Raw genomic sequence first — 17,395 nt, 5'->3', positions numbered from 1 at the left:
GGGAATGGGTGACTTGTTCTTGAAAGACCTGAATGTCCACCATGGTTTTCAGGGTTTTATAGGCAAAACTTGGGATGAGGGCTACAGTGTGTGTGACTTTCTTCTCATTCAGTTCAGTTCAGTCACTCAGTCGTATCCGACTCTTTGCGACCCCATGAATCACAGCACACCAGGCCTCCCTGTCCATCGCCAACTCCCGGAGTTCACCCAGACTCACGTCCAACGAGTCAGTGATGCCATCTAGCCATCTCACCCTCTGTCGTCCCCTTCTCCTCCTGACCCCAATCCCTCCCAGCATCAGAGTCTTTTCCAATGAGTCAACTCTTCGCGTGAGGTGGCCAAAGTACTGGAGTTTCAGCTTTAGCATCATTCCTTCCAAAGAAATCCCAGGGCTGGTCTCCTTCAGAATGGACTGGTTGGATCTCCTTGCAGTCCAAGGGACTCTCAAGAGTCTTCTCCAACACCACAGTTCAAAAGCATCAATTCTTCGGTGCTCAGCCTTCTTCACAGTCCAACTCTCACATCCATACATGACCACAGGAAAAACCATAGCCTTGACTAGACGGACCTTTGTTGGCAAAGTAATGTCTCTGCTTTTGAATATGCTATCTAGGTTGGTCATAACTTTCCTTCCAAGGAGTAAGCATCTTTTAATTTCATGGCTGCAGTCACCATCTGCAGTGATTTTGGAGCCCAGAAAAATAAAGTCTGACACTGTTTCCACTGTTTGCCCATCTATTTCCCATGAAATGATGGGACCAGATGCCATGATCTTCATTTTCTGAATGCTGAGCTTTAAGCCAACTTTTTCACTCTCCACTTTCACTTTCATCAAGAGGCTTTTGAGTTCCTCTTCACTTTCTGCCATAAGGGTGGTGTCATCTGCATATCTGAGGTTATTGATATTTCTCCCGGCAATCTTGATTCCAGCTTGTGTTTCTTCCAGTCCAGCGTTTCTCATGATGTACTCTGCATATAAGTTAAATAAGCAGGGTGACAATATACAGCCTTGACGTACTTCTTTTCCTATTTGGAACCAGTCTGTTGTTCCGTGTCCAGTTCTAACTGTTGCTTCCTGACCTGCATACAAATTTCTCAAGAGGCAGATCAGGTGGTCTGGTATTCCCATCTCTTTTCAGAATTTTCCACAGTTTATTGTGATCCACACAGTCAAAGGCTTTGGCATAGTCAATAAAGCAGAAATAGATGTTTTCTGGAACTCTCTTGCTTTTTCCATGATCCAGCAGATTGGCAGTTTGATCTCTGGTTCCTCTGCCTTTTCTAAAACCAGCTTGAACATCTGGAAGTTCACGGTTCACATATTGCTGAAGCCTGGCTTGGAGGATTTTGAGCATTACTTTACTAGCATGTGAGATGAGTGCAATTGTGCGGTAGTTTGAGCATTCTTTGGCATTGCCTTTCTTTGGGATTGGAATGAAAACTGACCTTTTCCAGTCCTGTGGCCACTGCTGAGTTTTCCAAATTTGCTGGCATATTGAGTGCAGCACTTTCACAGCATCATCTTTCAGGAGTTGAAATAGCTCAACTGGAATTCCATCACCTCCACTAGCTTTGTTCGTAGTGATGCTTTCTAAGGCCCACTTGACTTCACATTCCAGATGTCTGGCTCTAGGTCAGTGATCATACCATCATGATTATCTGGGTCGTGAAGATCTTTTTTGTACAGTTCTTCTGTGTATTCTTGCCACCTCTTCTTAATATCTTCTGCTTCTGTTAGGTCCATACCATTTCTGTCCTCTATCGAGCCCATCTTTGAACGAAATGTTCCCTTGGTATCTCTAATTTTCTTGAAGAGATCTGTAGTCTTTCCCATTCTGTTGTTTTCCTCTATTTCTTTGCATTGATCGCTGAAGAAGGCTTTCTTATCTCTTCTTGCTATTCTTTGGAACTCTCTATTCAGATGCTTATATCTTTCCTTTGCTCCTTTGCTTTTCGCTTCTCTTCTTTTCACAGCTATTTGTAAGGCCTCCTCAGATAGCCATTTTGCTTTTTTTGCATTTCTTTTCCACGGGGATGGTCTTGATCCCTGCCTCCTGCACAATGTCATGAACTCAGTCCATAGTTCATCAGGCAGTCTATCTATCAGATCTAGACCCTTAAATCTATTTCTCACTCCCACTGTATAATCATAAGGGATTTGATTTAGGTCATACCTGTATGGTCTAGGGTGGCAATAAGGAGTTCATGATCTGAGCCACAGTCAGCTCCTGGTCTTGTTTTTGCTGACTGTATAGAGCTTCTCCATCTTTGGCTGCAAAGAATATAATCAATCTGATTTTGGTGTTGACCATCTGGTGATGTCCATGTGTAGAGTCTTCTCTTGTGTTGTTGGAAGAGGGTGTTTGTTATGATCAGTGCATTTTCTTGGCAAAAGTCTATTAGTCTTTGCCTTGCTTCATTCCGTATTCCAAGGCCAAATTTGCCTGTTACTCCAGGAGTTTCTTGACTTCCTACTTTTGCATTCCAGTCCCCTATAACGAAAAGGACATCTTTTTTGGGTGTTAGTTCTAAAAGGTCTTGTAGGTCTTCATAGAACCGTTCAACTTCAGCTTCTTCAGCGTTACTGGTTGGGGCATAGACTTGGATTACTGTGATATTGAATGGTTTGCCTTGGAAACAAACAGAGATCATTCTGTCGTTTTTGAGATTGCATCCAAGTACTGCATTTCGGACTCTTGTTGACCATGATGGCTACTCCATTTCTTCTGAGGAATTCCTGCCTGCAGTAGTAGATATAATGGCTGGTGATGAACAGGGTGGTGGTCTAGGATGCTTGTACTCAGCCTGAAGTTACTATCATCCACCTGGCTGGGGGCCTTCCTTCAAGCAGAAGAATTCAAAGGGTTTTGTTGTTATATCAATCCCTGGCGGAGGAACCGGGACTGTTTCCCTCTGTTTCTGCATTCCCTCACTTCCTGGGTTAGTAACTGTTTGAGTTTGCCCTTTGGAACTCAGGGAAGGTCAAGCCTTTTTCCTACAAACAAGAAACAGGGACACCACAGAAAGGCTTTTTTACCCAGGAGTGTTACCTGAAAACCGGGTTTGCCTCTTGGTATTGAGGCAACAGACACAACCAAGTCGAAGTTTGTGAGAAGGAATGTTTGATGATTACTTGCAGCAAGTAAGGAGAACACCAGGCATTTTTCCCAAAGCAGTGTCTCCCCAAACAGCAAAATTGGGGAAGGTTTAAGCTAAGGGTGAGTGCCAAAGAATTGATGCTTTTGAACTGTGGTGTTGGAGAAGACTCTTGAGAGTCCCTTGGACTGCAAGGAGATCCAACCAGTCCATTCTGAAGGAGACCAGCCCTGGGATTTCTTTGGAAGGAATGATGCTAAAGCTGAAACTCCAGTACTTTGGCCACCTCATGCGAAGAGTTGACTCATTGGAAAAGATTCTGATGCTGGGAGGGATTGGGGGCAGGAGGAGAAGGGGACGACAGAGGATGAGATGGCTAGATGGCATCACTGACTCGATGGACATGAGTCTGGGTGAACTCCGGGAGTTGGTGATGGACAGGGAGGCCTGGCGTGCTGTGATTCATGGGGTCGCAAAGAGTCAGACACGACTGAGCAACTGAAATGAACTGAACTGAACTAAGCTAAGGGTGTGTGCACGTGTGCTCAGTCATGTCTGACTCTTTTCGACACCTGAACTGTAGCCCACCAGGCTTCTCTGTCATGGGATTTCCAGGCAAAATACTGGAGTGGGTTGCCATTTCCCTACTCCAGGAGTTTTCCTGATCCAGGGATTGAAACTGCAATCCAAGCTTTAGTTGATTGATGTCAGGAGGGTCAACACCATTTTTCCATCCTTCATTGGGTGCAGGCCTGGTTCCTGCAGAACTCAAAGATGTATGGTTGTGTGTATCTCTTGAGGGGGAACTAGGTCTCTGCTTTATCCCTGGACTATTGATTGATGGGCTTTTTTCTGTTCCTGCATTTCTCTCTTCCCTTAAGATCATTAATTACTGACACATGTTCAAGAGCAAGCATCGTGGTGGCCCTTACAGGGCCCTTAAATCATAGGATTGGATCATAAAATGTCAAGAAAGCCACATCTGGTATTCTTTTTCCGGGCACCCCCTAACTTACCTGCTTATTGGAGGGCACCACAGGGTCCTGGTCGGTTTCAATCCCCTCTTTACTCTGATACTCCTCAGTCTCTAGGGAAACAGGCATCAGACAAGAAAGGGAGTAACATTTTGGCTAGAGAGGTTAATCATAAACTGCACAGAGAACTTGGTTTTAGGGTGACTTGGTTTCAAGCACCTGGCACGGAGTAAACGGTGGACATAGATATTGCTATTACAACAAAGTGTTCCATGTAGAAAATGGTTGTGTGCCCATGAGCAAATGGAAAAATCTCAACACCCTAATCCTTCACCCAGAGGTGTCCACTGAGCGCACATCAGCATCACTCTAGAATCCTTTCCTTGGATTATTTTTTTAAATTGAGCTCAGTCTGAACCTTCTCTTAAGAACATCTTTCCACATTAGTATTCATAAAACATCCTTTTAAAGAGAAGGATGAAATGGTAGGATAGCATAACCAACCCAATGGACATGAACTTGAGCAAATTCTGGGAGATAGTGGAGCCTGACCTACTGCAGCCCATAGGGTCGCAGAGTCAGACACGACTTAGCAACTGAACAGCAACTTCGTTTTCAAAACGCCTTAGAGAAAGTCACTTTCATGGACATAATTTGACCCAACTGCATTTGTTGCATACTTCAGCTGCCTTTTAATTTTTCGCTGTTATAAAACAGGGAACACGGGCGTCCTGTAAGTGTTCTTGCTAATATACCCTGGAATGTTCTGTTAAAAAGCTCCGGTGCTGTACTCTGGGCTCTGTCCCAGCGTGACGCTCTGCCTCGCCGGCCCCGCCCGGACATCTTCCCTACCAGGGAGTCGTACGGCCCGGCGTCCGCCAGGGGGCGAGCGGGAGTCGCGGGCGGCAGGGCTCGACCACGCATGCGCGCGCCGCTGGGAGCACGTGCGAAGTGCGGCGGGGGCGGGAGCGGGAGGGGAAAGGTAGGAGGTGAGAGGTGAAGGGGCGGAGAGCTGCGCGGGCGCCGGGCGGCGGGGAGAGAGAGACTGAGAGGGAGGAGTGAGGGAGGGCGCCTCGCCCCGGACCACGCGGGCCGGGAGCGCGCACGCCGCGCCCCGCCCCCGTCCTCCCGCCGCGGCCGCCGCCGCCGCCGCCACCGAGAAGCTGTTGCCGCCACAGGTACCTCCGCGCGCGTCCCCTCAGCGTCCGCCGGCCGGCCCGGGCCTCACGCTGCGCGGCCCGCGGGGTTCCGGGATGGGGGCCGCGGCGCGCCGGCGTGGGCGCTGTCCAGCAGCCGTAAGGGCCGCGCCGGGAGACCGCGCCGGAGAGGGGGCCGGCTTGCCGCGACCCCACCCTCACCGCGGCCGCGCCCCCGGCCGGGCCCACCGCGCGTGCCTGCCGCCCTCCTCCTCGCCCCCCGGCGACCGCTGGCCTGACCGGGGGTCGCGCTGTTGCGCCCCCGGGGCCCCGCCGTGCCCCGGGGAGCTGCAGGTTCTAGAACCTGCTTTTGGACTGTCTGGGTGTTGCGGGGAGGGGAGAGCACGCTGTCCGCACCTGTCTCTTCTGTGAAATGTGCTTGAGAGGCAGCACGTAGCTAGTTGCTTCCCTGGGTTCTGCCTGGTGTCTAGTTTTCTGTTTCCCTCATAAATCAAGGTGCTCACTATCGTTGCCTCTGTTTATACTCTGGGTGGGCTTATCACCCCAGTGTACCATGCAGGAGCCTGAAGTCAGGATAGTTGTCCAGGTGGACATGCTCTTGGCCGTGGTGACTTTCCCCGGTCGTCTCGCTGCCCGCACCGTCTGTGGTGATAGAGCTGGGCGACTAAACTCCTGGGGATTTTGCAATGCATTTTGTGAAGAGGACTTAGTAAAGGTTTCTTTCACGATGCTAGCTTTGAGTGTGCTTCTGACCCAACGTTTGTGAAGTTGGGTTATGCAGTGTCCTTATGGGGGTGCTGCCATCTTAGGGTGTCGAGCTAAAAACTGAAGCTTTTGTAAGGGAGTCAGGGGCAAGGGTGTCCGGTTGGGTGTATTTTTAGGTGTTCCTCTAATTGACGACTAGTCTATAATTTTATGTTGATGAGTGTTGTAGGTGTCTCACACATTTGCAGCATTTCCTGTGGGGGACATGCGATGTAAAAAAAAATGTGTATTATATCTCTACAGTTATTCTTTCGGTGGTTTGTTGAAGCTGAAGTAATTCTCATTGATTATGAGCTCCTCTGGTGTTTGAGAGACCCCGCTTTTCTTTTGCTGTCGTGGCAGAAACAGCACCTCTCCCAGTGGTCTCCGTGCGGTGGTCTCCATGCGCTGTGTCATTACTGGTTTAGGTCTCCCCCACCCCCGCCCCGCTCCCTCATCTAGATTCGCCTATTGTCCGTAGGTGGGTATGAAAACTCTACTACTCCTAGTTTATGACAGTGGAGGATGAAGATTGTGAATTGCTTGAAGAATTCAAGCAGTTATGAAGAAGTCACCTGTCCAGTTGGGAAATGAGCCGTACCGGTGGCGTTTGGTACATGGGCATTTATTAACATTTGATGGTAGGCTTTAGAGGATGCTTACTCTTAGTGTGCATTTGAATGTGTCCCAAGGACTGTGCAATAACACTTAGTTTATGTGTTATTCGCTTACCCTCACCCTTGGTGGCCATTTGGTTCCCAAGTGTTGGAGAAGGAAATGGCAACCCACTCCAGTATTCTTGCCTGGAGAATCCCATGGACAGAGGAGCCTGGCAGGCTACAGTCCATGGGGTCACAAGAGTCGGACACGACTTCGCGACAAAGAGAGAGTTAGTTTTCTGACTCTGACAGGCACTTCGTGTAGAGTTTGTATCAACACTCCCATTGAACGGATAAGAAGACTCCCCCCTCATAGAGAAATGGAGTTGCCAGGGTCACCCAGCTTGTCAGTGGGGATCAGACCTTCAAACCAAGTCTGCCCGACAACACTGCCTGCTACTTCCACAGGAGAGGGTAGAAGTGAAAGCTGCTCAGTCGTGCCCGACTCTGCGACGCATGGACTATCCAGTCCATGTAATCCTCCAGGCCAGAATACTGCAGTGGGTAGCCGTTCCCTTCCCCAGGGGATCTTCCCAACCCAGGGATCAAACCCAGGTCTCCCATATCACAGGCGGATTCTTTACCAGCTGAGCCCCAAGGGAGGCCTTCCACAGTAACATATTCCCTTCTTGAGTTGGCTGCTGAAACAAAGTCCAGGTGACTTCTTTTGCCTCCTGAAGTAATAATTCTGGGTAAGATATTTTATTGAGCACTTGGGCTATCTAGATTCTCTGCTGATGCTCTCATGGCAGCCTATCTCTCTTAACCATCATAATAACCAGGAGAGATGACCCTGTTATCACCCTCTTTACTCATTAGTTTTAGAAACGTTATCTGACTGGCCCTGGGTAACCCAGTGAGTTAGGAGCCGAGCCCAGTTGCAAATCCAGGTTTGTTTGAAAACAGAGTCCATGCTTTTATGCCCTTCTTGCGTCTGCTGGCTTCACAGTCTTCTCCACTACCCACCAAATGAGAGGTAGCAGAAGACGATGTTGGGGTGAAGGGAGGAGCCCGGAGTCACAGGCTTGAGTCAGGGATGGTCGAACTTAACAGGAAGGAGATATTCATTTGACCTCTGTATTCCATAGTTTCCCCCTTCAGTGGTCTGGGACACAGCTTGCAGGGCTGCTGGGCTGTGCAGCTTTGCAGTAGAGTCCAAAGAGGGTGTGTGTATGCATCACGGGGGCACATGGGTCTCAGGGAAAAAAAATAAAGCCAGTCTTTTTATTTCAGCCTTAATTTTTTTTTTTTTTTGTATTTTATAAATACAGTTGGTATTATCACAGTAATTCAGTTCAGGCACTCAGTCGTGTCCGACTTTTTGCGACCCCATGAACCGCAGCACACCAGGCCTCCCTGTCCGTCACCAACTCCTGGAGTCTACCCAAACCCATGTCCACTGAGTTGATGATGCCATCCAACCATCTCATCCTCCATTGTCCCCTTCTCCTCCTGCACTGAATCTTTCCCAGCATCAGGGTCTTTTCAAATGAGTCAGCTCTTCGAATCAGGTGGCCAAAGTATTGGAGTTTCAACTTCAACATCAGTCCTTCCAATGAACCCCCGGGACTGATCTCCTTTAGGATGGACTGGTTGGATCTGCTTGCAGTCCAAGGGACTCTCAAGAGTCTTCTCCAACACCACAGTTCAAAGGCATCAATTCTTCGGCACTCAGCTTTCTTTATAGTGCAGCTCTCACATCCATACATGATTACTGGAAAAACCGTAGCCTTGACTAAACAGACCTTTGTTGGCAAAGTAATGTCTCTGCTTTTGAATATGCTATCTAGGTTGGTCATAACTTTCCTTCCATGGAGTAAGCGTCTTTTAATTTCATGGCTGCAGTCACCATCTGCAGTGATTTTGGAGTTCAAAAAAATAGTCTGACACTATTTCCACTGTTGCCCCATCTATTTCCCATGAAGTGATGGGACTGAATGCCATGATCTTAGTTTTCTGAATGTTGAGCTTTAAGCCAACTTTTTCACTCTCCTCTTTCACTTTCATCAGGAGGCTCTTTAGTTCTTCTTCACTTTCTGCCATAAGGGTGGTGTCATCTGCATATCTGAGGTTATTGATATTTCTCCTGGCAATCTTGATCACGGTAGTACATACATATAATTTTTGCACAAAAATTGGAGATATGTACACACATATTGGGGATATGTACTTGAGTTTTTGTTGTTGGGAGTTCATAAAAACATTAAGAACCCCCTGGTTTATTTAATACTCAGCATTTTCTGAATTCATAAAATATGTAATGTGTCATGCTAACCATTTGTTCCTAAGTTGGAAGTCTAGTGAAGTTCAGTGTAATTCTACATAATCAGGGTATTTCATATTAATAACCAAGTATAAATTATTTTAGAAATTGTATTCTGAGTGTGAAAGATTTGGTTTTTCATTAGCCTTTATGTTGCAAATATAGTAGTACTCTTTACCTTTGAAGCTATAGTGACTGATATAGCCCTTTAGAAGTTAAAGCTTTGGGAATTCCCTGGCTGTCCAGAGGTTAGGACTCTGTGCTTTCATTGATGAGGGCCTGGGTACTTCAGGAAACTAAGGTACCACAAGCTGTGTGGTGTGGCAAAAAAAAAAAAAAAGAAAAAATTTTGTTGAACCTCTTGTGTTTTTTTTCAGAGTTTAACTTTTTAATTTTATATTGGAGTATAGCCAAGTAACAATATTGTGGTAGTTTTAGGTGAGCAGCAGAGGGACTAGCCATACATACATATGTATCCATTCTCTCCCAAACCCTACTCCCATTCGGGCTGTCACATATTGTAACATTGAACCGAATTCCACATGCTATGTGGTAGGTCCTTGTTGGTTATCTCTTTTAAATAGAGCGGTGTGTACATGGCCTTCCTGAAGTCCCTAACTTTCCCTTCCCCACTGGCAACCATAAGTTCATTTTCTGTTTTGTAAGAAAATCCATTTGTATCATTTCTTTTTAGATGTCACATGTGAGGGATGTCGTAAGATATTTCTCCTTCTCTGCGTGACTTACTTCACTCAGTTTGACACTCTCTAGGTCCATCTGTGTTGCTGCAAAGACATTATTTCATTTTTTCAATGGCTGAGTAATAGTCCGTTGTGTTTATGTACCACAGCCTCTTTGTCCATTCCTGTGTTGATGGGCATTTAGGCTGCTCCCCTGTCTTGGCTGTTGTAAGCAGTGCTGCAGTGAACACGGGTGCATGTATACTGTTAGCTTATGTTTTCTCTGGATGTGTGCCCAGGAGTGGGATTGCAGGTTCATATGGTAGTTCTGTTTCTAGCTTTTTAAGGAGCCTTCATACTGTTCCTCTTGTTGGCTGTATCAGTTTGCATTCCCACCAACATTGTAGCAGGTGAACTTCTTCTATTTTAAACAACTTAATTGAGTTTGAAGCCCAAGAGACTAATCAGTGTACACAGATATGGCATTTATAATAGTTGTAGTTGTGGTATTCTGCAACCTTAGAATATTTTCGTATCATCTAAATGTTGAAATTCTAAGCATGTTGATTCCTTATCACTTTTTACAGACTAGATTCTTTAGTTCATTCCACTGCAGTGGTTAGTACATTATTTCAGAATGAGTGGTTTCAGAATTGTATCTAATTAAATCTTTGTCATCTTCCAGCTTATTTCACAATTGAATAGATTAGTGTTCTTCAGGAGTTTAGGTTAAAATAACAGAATGGGTTTTGAGCAAGAAATGTAGTTTCCTAATTATATAAGCTGGTATTATCCAGATGAGACAGTATTACTCATACCTAGGTTCTCAAACTTAAGTGTGAGTTGAAATTACCTGGAGGAGTTGTTTTAACCTCACCTCCAGAATCTGTAGGTCAGAGGTAGACCCTGGAATTTGAAATTCAAACAAGTTGCTCAGTGGTGCTACTGTTGTCTTGCATGCTTAGTTGATAAGTCATGTCTGACTCTTGTGACCCCATGCACTGTAGCCCACCAGGCTCCTCTGTCCATGGGATTCTCCAGGCAAGAATACTGGAGTGGGTGGCCATGTCCTTCTTCAATGGATCTTCCTGACCCAGAGATTGAACTTGCTTCTCCTGTGTCTCCTGCATTGCAGGTGGATTCTTTACTGCTGAGCCACTGCTGCCTGAGGGAACCACAGTTTGAGAGCCCTGGCTCTAAAACCAGAGCACGAGGTCAGTGTTTTCATGTTTCACTTAGAATCTCATCAGCATCGCCTTAGTTTTGCCAAGCTCGGGCAGTCCTCTGAATTAATGATGACTCGACTTACCATTTTTCAGCGATATGATGGTGCCAAAGCAATCATATATTCAGTAGAAACCACGCTCCAGATTGTGAATTTTTAATCTTTTCAGGGCTGTGATATGTTGACAGCAGCACTCTCGTGATGCTGGACAGCGGCATTGAGCCACAGCTCCCAGTCAGACATGTACTCGTGTTCAGCTCAGTTAAGTCGCTCAGTCGTGTCTGACTCTTTGGGACCCCATGAATCGCAGCACGCCAGGCCTCTCTGTCCATCACCAACTCCCGGAGTTCACTCAGACTCACATCCATCGAGTCAGTGATGCCATCCAGCCATCTCGTCCTCTGTCGTCCCCTTCTCCTGCCCCCTATCCCTCCCAGCATCAGAGTCTTTTCCAGTGAGTCAACTCTTCGCAGGAGGTGGCCAAAGTACTGGAGTTTCAGCTTTAGCATCATTCCTTCCAGAGAACATCCAGGGCTGATCTCCTTCAGAATGGACTGGTTGGATCTCATGAGGGTGCCCAATGTACTCATGAGGGTGAGCAACTAATACAATTAGAGCCATTCTGTATTCAGACAACCATTTTTTCATTTTGGTATTTTGGTATTTTTCAGTATAGTATTCAGTAAGTTACATGAGATATTCAACACTATTATAAAATAGGCTTTGGGTTAGATGATTTTGCCCAACTTTAATGTCAGTGATCTGAGCACATCTAAGGTAGGCTAGGCTAAGTGATGACATTCAGCAGGCTAGGTGCAGTAAATGTAATTTCGGCATTGCAGTGTTTTCAGCTTAGGATGGGTTTATTAGCATGTACCTGGAGGAGGGCATGGCAACCTGCTCCAGTGTTCTTGCCTGGAGAATTCCACGGACCGAGGAGCCTGGCAGGGTACAGTCATGGAGTTTCCGAGAGTTGGACACAACTGAGCAACTAACACACACACACACATACACACGCATTAGGATGTGCCTCCACTGTAAACTGAGGAAGATCTGTGCGTATCTGGCTCTTGGTTTTAGTCCGTTTCTTTCTTATTTGTAGATAATGTCATAATTATATTCTCAACTGTAGTGCTGTTTCTGCTTTCCCTGCAGTTTCTAGGTTGAGGAATTAGAGTTGTTGTTTTAATTCGAATCACTCATCTTCTTAAAAATTGATAAGCTCACCCATATGCGTGCACAGAATTTACATTGTCTGGAATCCCAGTGGTAACCACCTGCAGGGTTCTTCTCAGGCTTCTTTCTTGCTCATTCAGAAGTTTTCTTTCTCTGTGTAATGGGTTCATACTGTTCTATATCCATTTTCTGTGTGAACATTTTTTTCATGTATAAAACTGTTGTAGAACATTTTTGATTTTTTTTAAAAAAACATGGGCTCTCATTTATTTTGATGTTTTTCAGTGGCTTTCCCTTTGAGCAGCCTTGTCCAGTCCACCCTGCTGCATGTGGCTGTGGGCTTTGTTTGCACCTTTCAGAAGACTGTGCTGTCACTCACAAAGTCTTCAATCATGGTCTCTCTTTCTCAACAATCTTCAGTAGCTCCCCACTCTTATAATCTGCCCCAGGCTGGCACATCCACCCCTTCTTCCCTCTGCCAGGCAGTGTTTATGCTGCCTTATCTTTATTTTTTTTGTAAGAGGCCACTTGGATGGAAGAATTTTTAAAATAAATTTACTCATTCATTTATTTTTGGCTGTGTTGAATCCCCTAGTTGCAGTGAGTGAGGGCTACGCTCCAGCTGCCACGTGCAGGCTTTTCACTGTGGGGGCTTCTCTTGTTGCTGAGCACAGGCTCCAGGGCACCCAGGCTTCAGTAGTTGGGACACATGGGCTCAGCAGTTGAGGCTCTTGGGCTGCAGAGGACAGGCCCAACAGTTGCAGTGCACAGGCCCAGTTGCTCCACGGCACATGGGATGTTCCCAGACCATGGATTGAACCCGTGTCTCCTGCATTGACAATTGGATTCTTATCTATTGAGCCACCAGGGAAGCCCTGTGCTGTCCCAGCTTCAGGGAGCGATTAGTTCTCATCTTTCAGGCATGAGACCTGCTTGGGTTTGACATTCATTCTCAGTTGTCCCCCCAGCAACAGTGACTGTTAGGAATATCAAGACGTGCCTTCAGCAGGCCCCAGAGAATGTTGCATCTCATATTCTTGTCAGGAGGATAAAAGCTGTCCTGAACTCAACTGTGGTAAAGGATGTCCGTGGGATTGTTCTGGCACAGGCTTCGGTGCACCTGTTCTAGGCAGTGTTTTGTCTTTGAATGAAACTGGATCATTAGCATATTTCTGGCCTCCTTCCGCTTCACACGGCCCCATCAGCTTGTGTTAAGAGCTGTATAAGAAGCCTCCAAGAAAATCTGTGAGTCCAATTAGAAATTTCCTTCAGGTCCAGTGCCTGGGAGTGGTCATGCCTCTTCTGAACCATTGGTTTGATTTTGTTTAAACCATACCTCGCTTTGCCTTGGTCCCTAGGGAGCTCATAGTCTCATTTATATTCAGAGTTCTCTGGCTTGTGCGTTCTTCTGGCTTATAACATTGTTTTTTTTTTTCTTTTTTTCTTTTTAATAGCTAGACATTTTGCTTTCTCTCAAATTTTACCATAAAAAACAAATTTCATGTCTTTTCTAAACATTACAGTGATTACATTCTTGTCTCCAAATCTGTCTTGCTATCCTATATCCTTTCATTTTTTTTCATATACTTGAATCCCTCTGAAGCCTGCTTTTGCTTGCCCCCTGCCATTTCCTCATTGTTTTTTGTTGTTCCAGTTTTCTCTTGTGGTAAATATACAAGTTTCCATATTAACCATTTTAAGTGTACAGTTCAGTGATATTAAAGAACATTTCTAAATTTTCGCAACATCACCACATTCTTTCTGTGCTGTGGATAGTTGTGTCTGACTCGGCGACGTCGTGAACTGTAGCCCACCTGGCTTCTCTGTCCTTGGGATTCTGCAGGCAAGAATACTGAAGTGGTTTGCCATGCCCTCCTCCAGGGGATCTTCCCAGCCCAGGGATCGAAGCAAGGTCTCCCGCATTGCAGGCAGATTCTTTACTTTCTGAGCCACCAGGGAAGCCCAAGAATGCTGGAGTGGATAGCCTGTCCCTTCTCCAGGGGAGCTTCCTGAGCTAGGAAGCGAACCGGGACCTTCTGCATTGCTGGCGGATTCTTTACCAGCTGATCTACCGGGGAAGCTCATTCTCTCTGTATCTCTCCTCATTTTGCAAAACTGAAACTCTATATCCATTAAGTAGTAGCTCATTTTCTCCCCTCCCAAGTACCTGGCAGTAACCATCCTAAATACTTTATATAACTATGATTTTGACTAAGTATATCATGTAAATGGAATTATACCCTGTTACTCTCTTGTGACTGGTGTGTTTCATGTAGCATAATATTCTCATGTTGTAGCATGGGTCAGAATTACTTCCTTTTTAAAGCTGAATAATATTCTGTGTATATCTCATTTGTTTATCCATTCATCTGTTGATAGACATTTTTACTGTTTCCACCTTCTGGCTGTTGTAAGTAATGCTGCTGATAACATGGGTATACAAACAGTAGTTCAAGTCCTTGTTTTCAGTTCTCTTGGGCCAGTATGGAAGTGGAATTGCTGGATTGTATGGTAATTCTATGATTCGTTTTTTTGGAACCATCAGACTGTTTTCCCCAGAGGCTGTACCATTTTACATTCTTGCCAGCAATACACAAGGGTTCCAGTTTCTTCACATCCTTGCTAACACTTGGTGTTTTCTCCTTTTTTTGATAGTAGCCATTGTAATGCCTATGAGGTGATTATCTCTCTTTGTAGTTTTTATAAAATATTTTTTTGATGAACAAATTTCTTAAAAGATCACTTAAAATCAACATAGAAAATGGTTGCATAGTACAGATCTCAACTATTCACTGAGAATACATTTTAAGAATAATTTTCTTTTATTATATATAAACATTTATTTTAATAATACTCTTTATCACTTTAACTTACATCATTCCAGTATGAAAATGTTTCATTGAAGAGAGAATATTTCTTCAGAACTCTAAATAAAGAGCTTTACCTATCAAATGTGCAGCCGTACAGTCTTTAGAAATATGTAACTGTTCATTTCACAGTAATACTTCCCCTTTAAAAATTTGTCAGTTCGTCACAGGTTTAAAGTACAGGGTGCCTAATACTCTGAAGGTATATGTAGTGTAAGTGAACCAAAGCTTTTCTCAAATATCAATTCTTTGTAAGTCCTACAAATTTGTGTGAACATATTTGTTGTATAAAATAAATATTTTTTCCTGTTTTTAATTTGTAATATTCTATAAAACTCAAACATTTCATATCTATCATGGGCAGCTTATTTTAGCATTTTACCTGTAAAAAACACTGATCTATATACTTAAAATGATTTCTTGAAAAAACATTTTATGTAATATAGTCCAGCATTTAACAAATAATACAATTAAAATTTATCCCTTGATTAGTATTCAGATTAAGAGTAACTTTCTTAATGTTTGCAAGTGAAGACTTATGACCTGAGATAGGATCCGTTGACAGCATCATACACTGATTCAGAAAGGTATCTTCAGTAACTAAGGTGGAAGTGGAAGTATACTCTAGAAGATATGAGCCTAGAAGAGAGCAGCATTTCTAAATCTCATTTTACATGTGTACTTTGAAATTTATTATAGCATAAGCAGTTTAACAATTAAATATCATAATCACAGAGCTGACCTTTTTTTTTTAATATTCCTGAAGTTCATGTACTCAATTTGATCTTAAAACCTTTTAAAAGTATTCATAATTTAAATGGTAAATACTCATATGTATACCCATGGCTGATTCAGGTCAATGTATGGCAAAACCCACTACAATATTGTAAAGTAACTAGCCTCCAATTAAAATAAATAAATTTTTAAAAAATGGTAAAGACTGCCTTAAATTTGTGCTTATACAGTTTATAAAATGGATGAAAGAGACAACAGAGGAGATGTCTAATAAATTGAAGTAAGGTCGCAGCAATATGTATTTAAGTATACTGGCATCTGCTTAAATTCACAAAGAAAGAAATGATGAATCTGTATTCTGAACCCACAACCTAGTATCGATTGTGTGTGTGTGCTAAGTCTCTTCAGTGTGTCCAGCTCTTTGTGACCCTATGGACTGTATATAGCCCACCATGCTTCCAGCCAAGAATACTGGAGTGAGTTGCCACGCCCTCCTCCAGGGGATCTTCCCCACCCAGGGATTGAACCTGCGGCTCCTGTGGTTCCTGCATTGCAGGCTGATTCTTTACCTCTGAGCTGCCGGGGAAGTCCAGTATTGATTGTATATTGTCTCAAATTACTAGCCCCCTGCTTCACTTCACGTTGCTAAATCCTGCCTTCCTAAATGTTTATAAATGGTCAGGAGTCTGGATTGACACAGTTCAGTGGTGGGTTTTTGTTTTTGTATTTTTAATCCCAGCAGCTGTAGCACTAGCACTGTCCTGGGTTCAGAGCAAGTTCTGTTAATATTTCTGAAGTGTTTTCCGTGGTTGCTATTGACTCATTGTAATTTCAGTTTGCATTTCCCTAGTGATCAGTAATGTTGAGCATATTTTCATGCTTTTATTAGCCATTTGTATATCTTCTTTGGGGAAATGTCTATTCCAGCCCTTTGCCCATTTTTTAATCAGATCACTTTTTAAAAATTTCTATTTATTTGTTTTTAAACTTTTAACTTTGTATCAGATTTTTCTGTTGTTGAGTTGTAGGACTTTTCTTCATATTCTAGATATTAATCCCTTGTCAGATATATGATTTGTAACTATTTTCTCCCATTCTGTGGGTTGCCTTTTTACCCTTTTGACAGAATCTTTGTGTTTTTGGTCCATGCTGCACAACCAGGGGTTGAATCTGGGGCCTCGGAAGTGAGTATGCAGAGCCGTAGCCATTGGATCCCAGGAAGTTCTCTGTCGATAGTTTCTTTTGATGCACACAATTTAAAAATTTTTATGAAGTTCAGTCTGTTTACGTTTCATTTGTTCCCTGTGCCTTTGGTGTTATACCAAGGAATTGCCAAATCTAACGTGAAGCTTTTGCCCTTTATTTTCTTTTAAGAGTTTTTATAGTCTTAAGTTCAGATCTTTGATCCTTGTGTATTCATTGCTGCCAAATTTTGTAAAGGGGTACATTCTGAAAAAGCCTTGTACATTTCAAAGGACTTCTCTGCTTATTAATGTTTATTATCATTAAATTGAAATATACACAAAAGCAGAGAGTAGTGATCCATTGTGATGTATCACTTAGTTATGTCTCATCCTTACCGATACTTTTTTCTTGGCTACGCCACACAGCATGTGGGGTCTTAGTTCCTCAACCAGGGATCGAACCTGCACCCCTGCATTGGAAGCGCAGTCTTAACCACTAGACTGCTAGGGAAGTCCCTTTTATTTTGTGGGGGGTACTTTAATCATTGTGCATTCACATAACTCCCAGAACCAGACTGAGAAGAAATAGTGCATTGATTATACATATACAGAACATACATACAGTGTATGTTGCA

The 17,395-nt window shown here is 44.0% G+C and overlaps 1 protein-coding gene across 4 annotated transcripts in view; it reads left to right on the top strand.

Moving 5' to 3' along the window:
- Positions 1-5,059: 5,059 nt before the first annotated feature.
- Positions 5,060-17,395, top strand: part of SCAP (SREBF chaperone) — a 99,149-nt gene continuing 86,813 nt past the window's right edge. For 2 of the 4 annotated variants that reach the window (XM_027522659.1, XM_027522657.1), the window contains exon 1: positions 5,149-5,248. The gene's annotated coding sequence lies outside the window, so the exon portion shown is untranslated. Of the gene's footprint in view, positions 5,249-10,708; positions 10,788-17,395 lie in introns of all 4 variants that reach the window. The other 2 variants (XM_027522661.1, XM_027522660.1) reach the window with 2 other exon arrangements.

This window comes from Bos indicus x Bos taurus, chromosome 22 (assembly GCF_003369695.1).
Source record: "Bos indicus x Bos taurus breed Angus x Brahman F1 hybrid chromosome 22, Bos_hybrid_MaternalHap_v2.0, whole genome shotgun sequence".
Lineage (NCBI taxonomy): Eukaryota > Metazoa > Chordata > Mammalia > Artiodactyla > Bovidae > Bos > Bos indicus x Bos taurus.
This window is presented reverse-complemented; position numbering and strand designations above follow the sequence as displayed.